This window comes from Cibotium barometz, chromosome 13 (assembly GCF_041138505.1).
Source record: "Cibotium barometz isolate CiBa-2024 chromosome 13, ASM4113850v1, whole genome shotgun sequence".
NCBI classification, from domain to species: Eukaryota; Viridiplantae; Streptophyta; class Polypodiopsida; order Cyatheales; family Cibotiaceae; genus Cibotium; species Cibotium barometz.
Window position 1 is genome coordinate 45,388,896 of NC_141058.1, and position 11,193 is coordinate 45,400,088.

Genomic DNA, 11,193 nt, shown 5'->3' on the forward strand with positions numbered 1-11,193 from the left:
GAACATCCTAAGTTCAGGTGATGGAAAAGTGTAGTAAACTACTGAGGTGTCACATGGATAAGGAATTGAGATAGTGTAAGGACTTCCCATTATTGGATAATTAGAGCCTCTTTGTTCTTGGTTGAAGTAGAAAATTTATGGATTAATAGCTAGATTAGGTTATGGATGGCTCGGTTGCAAAGTGCTACACCAACTTTATACACCCTAGTTAGATGTTTAGTTGTCTAGTTGTAATTAGATCTTGGCTCTCAACTGTCTCTCATCCCTAGTAATCAAATCTGCAAAGCAGCTTTGCATTGAGGAAGCTTGGTTGTGGCATCACTTGCACTCTTTTAGACTCTCTTGATCCTAGTGCTAGCCTTTCTTACTGCCCTTGTACTATATTTTCTACTTGTATGATGTTGGCATAGAGAGGCCTTCTGTTTCATTACCCTTGCCCTTGTCTTGTGGCTATGGTCTCAAGGGACAGGGTTAGCATAAACCCAGCTGAGGATCGATACCAAATGTTTGAGACATTGTGGCATCGGACATGGTTTAACCACTTCATATAGGAGCAAACCCTGAGGTTCCATGTCTTGCCCCTTGCTCCTTCGCTGGAGCTACACCCAAAAATAGGGCGGTTGAATACCTTCTTTTCATAAAATTCAAGGCGTTGTTTATTACAGAATGAGTTAGCAAATCCAGAATTCGCGGGACCGTGTGAGGCTCTTGTTTCCAGGTATTCCGCTATTCCTCCATACCACTCTAGCGATGTATAAGCTCGATGCTGCCAAAATGTAAGAATGGGAGAAGCATGCAACATAACAACTCAAAGCAATGTGGGAGGAATACTTCAACAAGCTCAAAGTCGTGCTGTAAGCACCCACCCCCAACTGTAGAGAGCTAGTAATTTTCAAGAGAGATAACATGAATCAAGACAGGCTGCCACAACCCATGAATCCGAAGGTAGGGGAATCCTTAGGAGAAAATTAGGCATCCAACTTCCAAGGAGTGTTTGTTAACACAAGAAATCAATTTAGTCTCAAGAAGTATAACAAGGAGTTGCACAAGAACAAAGAGAAGTGGGATCCTCCTGAAGTGCATTTCTTTGTTGTCTTGCCTCTTGCAACTCTTGGTGATGTCTATTTCCAAACAGGATACCCAGACAGGATAGTCTAACCATCTTTGTAACCAAAACTTCCACCTCATGTCTATGCCCACATAGGATAATCTAATCGTCTATGACCAGGCATGTTGCAAAAATTGCAAGTCAATCGTGCTCCTCTCTAACCAAACCTTCCACCTCGTCCCCATCCAAATTGGCAGGAATTATACAGTCCTACTATTGCTACTTCTTAGTTCACATCTAGGAGCAGTTGAACTTGTCTTTGTTGCCTTTACACCCACCCTTGGGTTCTTATTTCTAGTATTGTAGTAGCAGTTGTCAGTGTTGTCAGTGATGCGGTCAGTCTTGTTTTTGCAGATGGCACACAACTAAACAGAGGGGAATTAGCACTCCTCCTTGGTGTGACCCTCATTCTTGCACTTTGTATACAAGGCATCTAGTCTCAGTCCGAATTTGTTCTTTCCAGCGTGTCCTTCAGCAACCTGGGCTAGGGTGATGTTTAGTTCTTCGTGAACATCTACTGCTTCCTGCCTTTCTTCTTTCGAGGCTTCTGCTTGTTGAAATTTGAGCATTGTGATGAGCTATGGTGGATCAAACACTAGAATCAACATCATTAACAAAGTGATTAATAAATAATTAAGACATAATTAGTGGATAATTAGCAAATTGATTAATGTAGGCATGGATACTCAAAAACCAGCAAATTCTCATTAGGCCAATGCCTCAATTTATAGAGTTTACATCAAGCATCAAATCCCACTGATTTCTCCTTGATTCACTCCACCTCTTTTCCCTGATTCTCTCCACCTCTTCACTTTTCCCAGAATATCTCCCAGAATATCTCCACACTTCCCAGAATATCTCCACACTTCCTAAATCTTCTCATGCTACCCTTTATTCTCTCCCAGTAGATTCTTCTCACCTTTTCACAGGTTCTCTTACATTTACATCTTCTCTTTTACAGCCTCTAACCAAGGGCTTGTTCCCGCACACACCCTATTCACTTGTATTTTCAACACCTCCCCTCAAGTGAATACTCTCTAGCACACCTGGATCCTATACCAAGTTTCCCTCTTACTTGATAGCCCGCGACCAGTGCCTCAAGTCCCTAAACTCCATAGTCCTTGACACTCTCTCTCTCTATGTGTCCAAGGCTACTATAAGTGTCCGCCGCGACCTTGACTAAAGTGCTCACACATACATCTACCACGTGGCCTACATCATCGGTGGCTCCGAGGTGGTTTTACTTTGTTGGGGTAGGTTACATTGGGTTGTGGGGTCTCTCTCTCTCTCTCTCTCTCTCTCTCTCTCTCTCTCTCTCTCTCTCTCTCTCTCTCTCTCTCTCTCTCTCTCTCTCTCACACACAGAAAAGATGATCCGGAGCCTCCATGAAGTTTGCCGATGTCGTTCCTTCTCCATTGGGTTTGCTGTAGCAGTCTCTCGCCATGTGTCCTGGCCTTCCACATTTGTGGCAAGTGAAGGTCCTTCCTCCTACTCTGCCTCTTCCTCGTCCTTGTCCTTGAGAGAATCCTCCTCGGGTGAAGAATGCTTTTTCTTCTCCTGCTGTTGAGTCGAGCCATTTCTTCTCTTTGCCTCTGCTCTCTTGCTCTAGTAGAGCTGCTTCTATCTCGTGTAGCTTCAATTCAGGTACATTCTTTAGTGTTGCTACAATGTTTTCATAATCACCTTTGTCCACACTCTTCAGAAGCACTGCTAGTGCCTCATCATCTTCTACCTTTTTGCCACACACTCTTCAGAAGCACTGCTAATGCCTCATCATCTTCTACCTTTTTGTCAATAGCTGCCAGCTGTTGCTTAATGCTTTTATATTTGTTCAAGTGTGTGATTAAAGGTTTACTTTCCTTCATGTCCAATTTGTAGAATTGCATTAACAGATTTATCTTTGAATTTTTTGCTTGTGTACCAAAATTTATTGAGTTCATCCCATGCATCTTTTGCCCATTGTATCCCTGTGATGTGATGAATGATTTCATCATTTCAACTGAGTGCAATTAGTCCCAATGCTTTTTCATTCATGCTCTTCCACTCATTTTCCCCTCTCTCTGGGCATTCATCTCTCCCTTCAACTAATCCCCACAGATTTTTCCTCATGAGCAAATACATGGTTTTTGTCTGCCATGTATAAAACTGCTCCCCATTAAATTTGGCTATTTTCTGTGCTGCTGTATTCATGGTGATGTGAAGGGGTTCTTACCTCTTGATCCAATTTCAAGATTCAAGGGCAGTGTCTACCCTTTTACAACTCAATCTGGTGTTTAAAAGATGATTACAACAAATTTATCAGCATAAAATCACCACCAGAAATTACATTAAATCAAGGGTAACTAATTTGTACGGAATGGTTGGAGTATCAAACCAACTCCGAATTGAAATCTGAAGTTATAGGGATCTGTATCAGATACCTAATGGTTAATTTGAACCCTCAATTGCACCAAAATATAGTGATTAGTACTGATAGCAAATTAAACCATTATTTTGTGTGCAAAAAACAGAGTATGTGGGGAGTCCAGATCTAGTGCCTTAGACTTCAAATGAGCTCAAATGCTTTCAAAGGCATCAATAGCAATGAGTCTAGTAGAGGATTAAGCCAATAAACACAAGATTTGACTAAATATTGAAAGCTTAATCTCTGTTTTACCAAAGTCACCTGCAGATTTGATGAAGAGCTTGGATCTCACTGTAGACTTGATGAAACTGAATACTGTCTTCACCAGCTTGTAGAGCATGCTTGAAAACACCTTGGGCTAAGAGGAATTAGAGACCTTTGATTTGTGGAAGCTGCAATGTCAAAAACTCCTCAGAAAAAAGGCACTGACAAAAATGACGATTTCTCCTAAACGCTTTGGCAGTTTTCGCTTCCGTTTCGACTGGCTGCAGCTCAAGGATGTTGGCTACCATGTGCTAGAAGGGTTTGCCCTAATTGTGAGTGTGCAAGATGAATGAGATCCTCCACTGGCTGGGGATGAAGGGGTGAAGTGAAAAATAACTAAAATTTTGATTATTTCCTAATTATCTACTAATCCTAATTAATTAGATAATGGGCTCATAAATCTGATGGATTCTAGGCATGGCTCTGATACCATGTTGAAATTTGAGCATTGTGATGAGCTATGGTGGATCAAACACTAGAATCAACATCATTAATAAAGTGATTAGCAAATAATTAAGACGTAATTAGTAGATAATTAGCAAATAGATTAATGTAGGCATGGATACTCAAAAACCAGCAAATTCTCATTAGGCCAATGCCTCAATTTATAGAGTTTACATCAAGCATCAAATCCCACTGATTTCTCCTTGATTCACTCCACCTCTTTTCCCTGATTCTCTCCACCTCTTCACTTTTCCCAGAATATCTCCACACTTCCTAGAATATCTCCACACTTCCTAAATCTTCTCATGCTACCCTTTATTCTCTCCTAGTAGATTCTTCTCACCTTTTCACAGGTTCTCTTACATTTACATCTCTTTTACAGCCTCTAACCAAGGGCTTGTTCTCGCACACACCCTATTCACTTGTATTTTCAACACTGCTCCTCTTCTGTATTTGAATTTGAATTGGAGTTTAAGTTAGATGTCTATTCTTCACACTTTAACACCGAGGACTCCTCCTATTTCTCTTTACCTTCTCAGAATTCTTCTTCTTTTTCTTAGGCTCCTTCTTGTTTTCCTTGCTACTCTTATGGGTCTTGGTATTACTTGATCCAATGATACCATAATTTTCTGCATATTGTAAGTAATCCTCCCACGAACCACTAGCTCAGGGTAGTTGCTGCTCTATTAGTATGATCCAATCTCATCAATAATCTCATCATCACGAGTACTATGAACTTGCAGCATAGTCTTTCATAGGCCTTTTCTTTGTGAGTCTCTGCAACTTTCACCATGTATGTGGTTGTGTTTGTCTTGTCCTTCCATAATCTCTTCAAGAAGGCACTTTTGAGCTCATCAAATGTTTAGAAGTGGTCCAAACCATACTACACAAACCAACTGGTTGCTTTACCACAACCAAAGTTATTGCAAAGAAATTTATTTTCTGGGCTACTAGAGCTCTAGTGCCCAAAAAGTGGTTTCAAAGCGAGAAGACATGGGAATCTTGATCTTTATCGCTCTTCCCTTTGAACTTTTGGGTATTTTAGTGCCATTACCATTAGCTAAGGTTATCCAACTTCCATTTGGTCTTTGAGGCCTCTGTCTTGCTAATCTAGTTATTCTCCACTGATGCCTTGCCCTTCTTGAAATTATTGATCTTCTTGAATTTATTGAACTCCTTATACTTGATGCTCTTGATCTTGGATTTCGGCTCCCCTCATAGCCTCTTATTGATCTTCTTGAATTTATTGAACTTCTTGGACTTGATGCTCTTGATCCTCTTGATCTTGGATTTTAGCTTCCTGCATAGCCTCTTATTGTTGCCTCTTATTGGCTCCCTATTGATATGTGCAAGACTTCTCTCTAGAACTAATCTGCATCGTGCTATGGCTCACCATATTTCTATTTGGCCTTGGCTACCTGTGTGTGTAACGTATTAATCTGGATAAATGTCCATCATTGTGTAGCTTCCATGTGCACGGCTTCTAAACTTCTAAAATTCACTTGTCATGGTCGCAACTCCTTTCATGACACAATAAACACACTCTTTTCGTGACATGATCCTAGCCACTATCATGAAATAGTAAAAATATTATTTCCATGACATTGTTAGACTGTTCCAATTAGCTTATTCTTTCCTATTTAGGTTTCTTTCAACCTACCTACTAGTGCTTCTACCAAACCTCCCAGATTCCTAGTAATTAAGTTTTAAAAGTAGTCAACTTCCCTACAAGTTATATCTTCCCAAATAGTCAACCCCCATGAGTAAGACATTTCCCAACATGATCATCACTATTTAGACAAGTCAATTTGAGAACTGGGAACATTCTAGAGGTTAATCCATATGAACTAGGGATTAGTTCAGAAGGTTTCTAGACTGGAGTGAAGAGAACATTCTACTATTCATGGCACAAGGAACTTAGCTATGTAAATGCATGCCCACCACAACGATGCATGAGTGAAAGCTCACATTATTAAATTGTATTACACAAGATATACACAGTTACACTCTCGACACCATATAAAAAGACTTCACACAGATGATTTGTATGTACTCATTAAAGATGCAGGTTCATGGCTGGAAAGACTCTTCTTAACAAACTGATAACATGCCACATAGTACTTTCTACTCTTTATCATGAACTTGGGTGACATGCCCTTCTTCTATCTTATGAACCAGCCTTTTGTCCTTCTCTGCTCATCCGGGTACACCCTATTGTAAAGAGGTGGCTACAATGAGAAATTGCCCACGACCCATGATGAGTCCGTTAATGGGTGAAGCCCCTAAGCATTCGTTTTGGTGATAAACTATAGAGATATTCGCCCAATAACAATAGCCTATAGAATTCTCAAATAGAGGAAAAGGAGCTATCAAGTATCAAGAGGGGAAACTTTTATGCCTACAATACCTAATAATAACACCCGTCCTATAAGCATGCTCTTTTAGGTGCTAAAATCAACTATCTAGTATGCTTTTCACAAAAAAACATGTTTTCTCTCTCTAAAAATAAGGGAAACTCTAATTAGTACAAAAGTAATTGGTTTGATTTTTTCCAAGTGTATGATTTTTCTTTAAAAAACTTACACATGAGAAATACCTATGCTTTTCTAAACATTCATTCACATACCTTTTCCAATAGTGCTAAAATAACACCCTACATACTTTTGGGAAAAAGTGGTTCAATTGTCTAGTACAAATTTCATGCATGCCTTTGCTCTAAAACAAAACTATATGTTTTTACCTTGAAAGTATTAAAATATACTTATGGGCTTTTTCTAAATATAGTGTTAAAAACAAAAGATTGATTTCCTTTTATCAAGCGCCTTCCAAAAATAGTCCTCCCCCATCCCTCGCTTTTTCCCCATGTGCTTTATACACATATGTTGCTTGAATAACCATGCTTCCACCTATTCTAGGGTTGCACCATCAACATGTTGCCACCACCTATTCTAGGGCTACTACTACCATAGATTAGTTCCATATACATCTATTGTCACGTCACGCCTGTACATCTTGCTTAAGCCTTCTGCAACCAATGTGTGAGTTAGCTCAAGCCTTTCACAACCTTTTGTACGATTTGTACAGAACAACCAAGCGCCACCACACACATGGTTATATGTCCTATATAGTGCATCATTGTGTACAACTTGCTTATGTACAACCTGTAAATTATCAAACTCTACATGTGCTGCTATTGTACCATCATTTATACAACCAATCTTGCACAACTATGCTCAAACACATAAAAAGCATTACAAAAAGAAAGCCCATTGGAAAGCATCACATACCTCTCTAAATTATGAAAAAAGCATTGCACACATCTTTGAAATCTGTACATATATAATTGAGCTTACACATCTACATATTTCAAGCATATGCATCACTAAACTTCTCTTTTCCTCAGGCATATTCCACAAAAGCAAAAAGCAAGTATACATACCTTCAAATCTAAGTATAGACTAAACCCTAGCAAAAGTCATAACGATTAACTAGTTCTAAAAAACACAATTCATTTTGCTTACAAAAACCTTTTTTGTGCATCGTTGGTGGCGGGTTGTCGTTGTCCTTCTCATGATTTAGACAAGTTTTAACACCAATTATAGCACTTTTGTAAATCTCCTAAACACGGGAAACAAGATTAGTTCCCAAATTAAGGGGTCGTGCAAGCTAGCTCACCACTTAACTGTTCGGCAGACCCCCCCAACCATATGTCTCCACAAGGGCTAAGGCTCGGAGTGGACTTTGTCATCCTAGACCTAGGCACAAGCCTCAATCATCTGACAACATGGTAGAATATAATAGAACCACACTTTGTAGGGCCTTAAAGGGCTATCTAGTGATAGGGAATTTGTTTTTTTAATATGCCTCCAATGCCCTTGTATTAATCCTCATCCCTCTCCTCCTGGGCAAAACACATTCCAAATGTGAATCATGAGCGATAAAAAGGAGCTCTTGAAAGTGAAACTGGGGTGTCCATGGCATAGCAAACACAAAGAATTATGTTCCCCTAGCAAAACCACCATAGTAAACCAAGTCATAGACTATCTCATGCAAGGAAAGATGGAATCCTTTCCTCACAATGGGGCCAACAAAAGCTATTAGTGGAAGAAAATCTAGCCAAGGGCTCCTAACACCCATGACTTCAAGGAGGCCTTCAACATTGGCTTCCTAATGAAATAGAGCAAGGTTTCTAGGTGAACATGCCTGGGTCACCACAATGGTATAGCATCAAGATTTACCCTTATAGCTATATACTAGGGGGTATTTAATGAGGTTGTCTTTGTTCACATCTTGAATGAGATGTGAATTAGCAAACAAATCTCTCATCTCATCCACACTTCTCCTAGCTCCCCAAAGATTAGCTTTAGGCTCTTTATGAGGTGTTTGCACTAGCATCTCATGATCTACCTCTTTTTAGCAACTAAACATTTTTCAAAGGAATAGAGTCAAACACAAATTGCTTCTTATCTCCAATCGGCATCTTCTTAGCGTCCTCATCTCTGGACCAAGAATTTGTCATCTTCGACACTTCCATGATGACCTCACTCTTGGGGAGGTCATTTTATACATATGTAACATAGCACCTAACTATATGAAGGGTTCTTTAAATTTATTTAGGAGACTTACATGCCATGTACATGCAAGAGTGGATTAAATGAATACTTGATTAATGTAATTTATGAATGTAAATTTATATGGGGGGATTTAAATTCAAATATTAGATATGTATACTTGATTAATGTAATTTATGAATGTAAATTTATATGGGGGGATTTAAATTCAAATATTAGATATGTATACTTGCAAAGAGGTATTTTAAGTACATGCTTACATGGGTTTTTATAGAGTAACCTTCCTGTTCGAGACCTCACTCCCTTTGCCAATAGCTCAGTACCTTATAGATGTACCTTTTAGCTTAGCTTCCAACTTAGCTCCACAATTTAGGGGTTTGTTGGCGAGCTCAGCTCCACCATTTAGGGGTTGACAGCATGCTTGCTTCTTATCATCCAAATCAACAAACCATCGTGGTTCTCCCATTCCATCATAGTTGATTATCCACATGTCGTCTCTCACAATAAAAGAGTACTTCTCTTCACGTGCTAGTACATTGGGCCTTTATTTGAGGCTTGTTTGGTTATTTTTGTAGTGTTATAAATGATAAAGAATAATAAGTTAGTGAAGAAAATGGCAAGGAGGATTTTAAAGAAACAAGGACATAACTAACTAACACCTATGGTAGTTATAATTACCAATACAAATTCTTGAGGGAACTCAAGTTTTATATTACTAGACATAATAAGGAGCCCCACACCCAATTAGGATTCCAACTATGATTGGGCTGCTACATCCACAATAATAAACTCACCCCCATAGAATCCAATGCACAACCATAATAAACCCACCCCCATAGAATCCAATGTACACAACCACAATAAACCCACCCCAATAGAATCCAATGTACACACCACAATAAACCCACCCCAATAGAATCCAATGTACATAACCACAATCATGGGGAGACATGGGTGAGGGAACCTCTAGCCATATAGGGCTACCACCTCTCAAACTTAGTATCAGGAATTAAGGAGCCATGAAAAAGATCACACCGTTGTGCCTAATGAACCGAATCCACCACTAAACTAAGGGTAAGTAGCTAGACAAGGCCTATAGGATTCAGAGCTTAACACAAGGGGCCATTTAGATAGAATATAGCTAGACCCCAAATAGCTCCTAAATTAACATTAGGAGGAGTTCAAGGAACACCACAAGTACCACCGATAAATCCCAACCAAGTGAAAAGCTAAGCTACCGTGTGTAGTTAACTAACACAAATGAATGTGAACAAGACGATGTATTGCAAGAACCCCAAACAAGTGTTTTATACAAGAAAGAGATGTCATGATTGTAGTTAAAACCAACTGAGTGGCTAATACAAACTATTTACACTATAAAGTAGTAACCTTAACACTAGGCTACATGCTTTCTATAACTAAGCTATGTGCTTTTTATAACTAAGCTACGTACAAGAACCTAAACAAGTGTTTTATACAAGAAAGAGATGTCATGATTGTGATTAAAACCATTAAGCGGCTAATAAAAACTATTTATAATATAAGCTATGTGCTTTCTCTAACTAAGCTATGTACAAGAACCTAAACAAGTGTTTTATACAAGATAGAGATGCCATGATTGGTTAAAACCATTGAGTGGCTAATAAAAACCATTGAATGGCTATTTACAAGGTTAGGGTCATTTGATGAAGTTGAGTTGGCAATGATATTGTATGTGGATTGCCAATATGAGTGCATTGATGAGCAGGATGAAGAAGGCGACACATGAGCTAGAATTCATTAGCACATGGCGAGATTGATTTTCTTTCATGGTTCAACTCGATCTTGCCATTGTTTACAATAGGTTGGAGGGAGCTGGAGGAGCTTTGCTAATCATTTGGAGGCATGCCACCTTGAAAACCAAGCATGTTCGATCGTTGCTCTACCTGCTCTATAGCTAAGCTTTCTATAACTAAGCTATGTACAAGAAGTGTTATACAGAAGAAAGAGATGTCATGATTGTGGTTAAAACCATTGAGTGGCTATTTATAATATAAGCTATGTGCTTTCTCTAACTATGCTATGTACAAGAACCTAAATGAGTGTTTTATACAAGATAGAGATGCCATGATTGGTTAAAACCATTGAGTGGCTAAAAAAACCATTGAATGGCTATTTACAAGGTCAGGGTCATTTGATGAAGTTGAGTTGGCAATGATATTGTATGTGGATTGCCAATATGAGTGCATTGATGAGGAGGATAAAGAAGGCGCCACATGAGCTAGAATTCATCAGCACATGGCGAGATTGATTTTCTTTCATGGTTCAACTCGATCTTGCCATTGTTTACAATAGGTTGGAGGGAGCTGGAGGAGCTTTGCTAATCATTTGGAGGCATGCCACCTCATTCGATCGTTGCTCTA